Below are 5,065 nucleotides of genomic sequence, written 5' to 3'. Positions count from 1 at the left end.
AACTGCTGAATCATTTTTTTCATGGGTCGGGCTCAAAAGTTCTGAGTCAAAACCCTAGTTTCCCGAGAACATCAATAGCCTCTTTGGTTTAACGAATATAGAATTTCTTCTGTTTCTTCTCCTATTCGCTGATGTGGGCGGTGAAGCCACGTCTATGTTTAGAGTTGACACATGTCCTCGTTGTATCTGCAAAACCTCGACATCGACATCAGAGAGAGAAAGAGAAGGCGATGCTAGACAAAAAGAGGAACTTGGCATCAGGGTTTCGGGAAGGGCCGGTTGTCCGGTTAGGTTCTGGCAATTCCGTGTGCTACCACAGGGTGGCATCGCCGATGACCCTGATGTGGCCATTATTCTTCGTCATTGATGCACCATTTGAGATCAATGCTCAACAACAAAAACTCCTCACCGCTTTCCGGTCTTTCACATGATTCAACTGCAGAACAACAATAGCCATGTTTCTTCTAGATGATTAAGCTATTAATGTCGAAATGAGGAATTGTACATGGATTTCGATGATATTTCTGATTTGTGTGTAATCAAACGGTTGGAAAACGATATACTCGTTGATCTGCTTCATGAAATCGGGTCTAAAAGTTTGACTGGCTCAATGTAAAGACAGTGGATTGAAAGCATATAATATTATACATGGTCCATACATACATCTCGATATTCGAATTCGCTTTATATTCCTCATTTTCATGGACAAAGTAACATTTCGCATTCTCCACGAATCTTATATGCCCATGTCAAATGCCGAGATGATTTCTCAATCTGACCTGTACGCCACCTGATATAATCAAACAATAAAAGTCAACTTATAAGGAAACACACCATTGATAAGATAATTTTTTAACTTACAAAGTGCTCCTCCAAAAAAAAAAACTTACAAAATCGAAGCACAGACTTGGGTATATAATGCCACTCGATATTGAATGTCATTATAACGCCAAGGATGATTGAATAGGATCAACAGCTATGGAAGAGATGGTGACGATGGGCCATTGATGTTAACTGCAAAAAGATATTCTCCACCGTCTTTCAATTCTTCATCTCTCCAAATGCAATCTTGATAATAAAAGTAGTACCAAAAATTCATACAGATTTTGGCAAACCATAAAAAGGAATAATTGTTCCATATGAATGTGAACAAATATGAAGTGCTAATTTTGAAACTTAAACCTACTTAATCAATTAGGTGTGTTGCTTCGATCATCTATTCTTTTATTGCTTTATGTCCCAGGTATACTTTACAAGTATATCTCTAATTGTGTTTGTTAAATTTGTACGATAACTTACTCTAATAAACATTTTCGATTTAATATCCTGATCTTTTCCATTTATGGAACTTTTGTTTATTAATCTATCTGTCAATTCCCCCTCCCTCCAAAAGAGTTGAATATAGTACCAACAATTAACCATATAAACGCAAACAATACCGCAAGAGGCATACGTTTGCAATTCTTCTCCATTGAATCCGGTCCGTTGAATCTCGCCACCTCCTTTTCCTTCACCACCGTATCTGCTGTTCATTTACATAATATATTTCTCCTGTTTAACCTTCCACTCTTACCACCAAGTCAATATTACTGAGACCATAACCATTTAAGTCTTTTGGCATGTCCACAATTCTTACAGGAACTAAAAGAAAAGATAACTCGTAACATATCACAATTTTGCATAGATATAAAGTAAGTACTACTTAAAATAAGTCTGTTTTCTCGGTTCTAGTAGTATTAGTAGTTAAGATGGTAGATACCTGGTTGCATGGGGAAGATGTATGGAAGTGAGTGGGCATGCTTGTCACCACTCACCAGGATAAATGGTCTGTTACACTTGAAATGTTGACCAGAGACCTGCAAATAGGGAGTGTGAGCCAGCATTTATTAAAGAAAAGAAGGCTGGTTGACTGAATACATCTTGGATCTCAATTTACCCCATTTTATATTTACAACTAGCCTAAGATCCCGCGAGTTTCGCGGATAGCTTAACACAAAGATATAATATCTACTGGCATTGAAGCCCATGTAAATCATCAATTTTATTCTAGGCCTTTCCAAACTTAGGCTTCACGTCTAAGGGTCGCAAATAGATAACCATCTTGACCCATACCTTACCTTTTTAATTTTTAAGTATGCACATTTAAACCCCCTTGTAAATAATCTATTACCCAAAATAACCCAAGGTGTAATATTTAAAAGTCCAAATAAACCCATTTTGTGTTGTTTGGGTTGGAATTGCCAGGTCTAGTTAAAATGTATTAAATAATACATGCCAGAGAGAGAGAGAGAGAGAGAGGATCATCAGAGAGAGGGTTAGCCACCTGGATACAACGTTTGAGGAATGATCTTTCTAATACACGAAGAAAAACTATTTTATTCTCGATAGCTGAATTTACATATTACATATCTAAGATAGCCAAAACTTTTAGTTATTGATTCGAAGGATAACTTTTCTTAGCCAAGTTTTGAATCAATACGTGAAGAGAATTCTTCAACCTATAAATGTATTACTTTTACGTTATGAGGTAAAATAATTTTAAAACATTGCCAAATTCTCAACACATTCATTTTCTTACTTGTGTTTCATTGAAACTATTTTTTGTTAGATAAATTTTAACTTTGACCTGTTTAACTTTCAACCAATTAAAATAGTGTTTTTTTACTCATTTAGACCAATTACCCAACCCCTCAATTTTGTCATTTGTATATGGATTGAAACATGGAATTGTTAAAACTGTATTTGACCCATTACTTGACCGAACTTGCCAACCCTCTTTGCCGACACCCTTTTGGGAAGTCGAGCTCTCTTGCTTGCATATTGCTTGACTATGAAATGAGAGAGTTCATTTGTTTCACTCACGCACCTTAATTTTCTCAACTTCTCTTTTAATGGTTTATCCAACAAAGCATCATGATTCCCACCTAATTTCAAGACACCACAAAAATCTTAAAAATAAAAACAAAAAAAGGAAAAGAAAATACTCCAATAACAGCAAAATATCAAGACAAATCATAGAAAAAGTTAGATTAATTGTTCACGAAAGAAAAATATCATTAGAAGGTAATAAACTTTTGATGATGCTTCATTTTGTTAAGGTAGTATATTTTTAGCGCAGTCATGAAAATTTACCATTTTAGATACAAAAGTTATAGAATTCTATAAAATAATGCTCACCTCAACATGTCTAGATGGGCAACAATAGCATGTAGTTTGTGCTTGTCATTCCCATCTACAGATTCACTCATGTAAGACTATGGAAATGTCACCCTCTTCTTATTAAGATTCCTAAATCTCCCACCCTACAATCATAGAGTGTTATATGTTGATTAAAATATAATAATAATAATAATAATAATAATAATAATAATCAGATGTAAGACATCTAATATCATTTCATAAGCGCATGATGTTTTCAAATTAGTAATGTTTTTTATCATAACTTTTTTGTTCTGTGGAGAGGATGCTGAAACAGTGGAACATTTGTTTCTTACCTGCGCTTTCGCTGCAGCCGTGTGCGAATTTGTTGGGTCATGGTGAAGATGGCCAAGGTTGTTTATGTTAAGCCTTAGCTATTTGTTTTGTTTGAAGCTCATAAGTAGGTCTAGAGCTCGCAAAGATGAAAGAAGTTGTTGTATTTAATGGTTCAATTGTCTGGTGTATTTAAAGAAGAAAAAAGATCAAACACATTTGACAATTCATAACCAGACATTATAAATTTAATTATGAAAGAAACAATTTGAATATAGGCTAACAATGAATTGCAAATGATAAGATGATACACCACCTTTGTTAACCTATAAATTTTGGGCTGCAACTTGGATTTTGGGCCTCAATTCACTTTTAACAGTGGCAAGAAGCACAAAAGGAGGGCTCACCACCACCTCTGCAAAAATATAGGGCCATTGAATGTCTGATTGCTTATCTTCAATCCACTTAAAGTTGAAGCTAACTCAGAGCTCTACCAAAAAAAGTTGGAATCCAGTTACCAAACGAAACAATCTCAATTCTAGAGACACTATGATAAACAATGACTTACATTCCGTCTACTTCGCCTCCCATAGAGGGTCAGAGCAAAAGCAATAATCAACACCACATACATTGAAAAATGATTAAAAAGTTTATCAGATTCTTTAATAATAACCAAGAATTCAAGACTATAGTGTTCAAGTTACCTTATTTGGTAAGCCAGAATCGTTTGTTGATGGTTTCTTTTCATACCCTTTCTTTCTTACATCTAAGTGGTTAATTAGTCCTACCTGTATCATTTCCTTCATAAGCCCGTTTGTTAAAACAAATAAACAAGCACATCCTGTAATATATGGCCACTTTTAAATAGAAATTAATATCCATCATTAATAATCACCTCAATATCTTTCCTTGGAAGCCACCTGGAAAAAAAACATATAAACAATTTGTAAGAAAAGGTAATCCTCATAATGAAATCACTATAATGAACCAAAGTTATCATATACATACTCCAAGAAAAAAAAAGCAGCATTTTTTCACATAATAAAAATGAAACAGATGAATAGCAGCAGCTCTTCAAATTAAAAAGAAAAAAAAAACTTGATTCATTACCTATCACACATCAAAACCCAAATGTAAGTAGCAATAAAAACTCAGCCCTTATCAAATATGCAAACTGGTCCTAAACATATCAATTACATTCAACTTGGCTGGAAATCTATAAATTATAAAACAAAGAAAACATGAGATTTCACCTGTATATATATAGCTGAATGGCATTCCTTCATCATTTATTGCCTCGAATTGATCTTCAAATTAATAAAATAGAAATCAATCACCAATCTTTAAAATACATGTACAAAATAAATCATAGGTGTATTTGGGAATCCACTTAGTTGACGAAAAAACGATCCAACCGGAGATTGCCAGAAATCTCGCCGTAAACAAAAATATTTAAGTTAGTCTCAGTCATCCCCTAATGAGCCAATCTATTCGAAAAGAATACATGCAAATGAAGGTAATCTTACAGGAAATCACAACGAAGATTTGCCGGGACCTTAGTTCATCAAGACTTCGTTTCTGCTATCACCAAATA

The 5,065-nt window shown here is 34.3% G+C and overlaps 1 long non-coding RNA gene across 1 annotated transcript; it reads right to left on the bottom strand.

The window, feature by feature from the left end:
• Nucleotides 1-547: 547 nt before the first annotated feature.
• LOC110915219 lies at nt 548-1,660 on the bottom strand. Its single transcript, XR_004887726.1, has 3 exons — nt 1,454-1,660; nt 891-1,068; nt 548-790 (listed from the first exon to the last, which is right to left on the bottom strand). It is a non-coding gene; the product is annotated as an uncharacterized LOC110915219 (long non-coding RNA).
• Between the last annotated feature and the right edge of the window lie 3,405 nt (nt 1,661-5,065).

The sequence above is a fragment of the Helianthus annuus genome, unplaced genomic scaffold (genome assembly GCF_002127325.2).
Source record: "Helianthus annuus cultivar XRQ/B unplaced genomic scaffold, HanXRQr2.0-SUNRISE HanXRQChr00c058, whole genome shotgun sequence".
NCBI lineage: Eukaryota > Viridiplantae > Streptophyta > Magnoliopsida > Asterales > Asteraceae > Helianthus > Helianthus annuus.
Note: the sequence above shows the minus strand (reverse complement) of the source record. Positions and strands in the feature narration are given on the sequence as shown.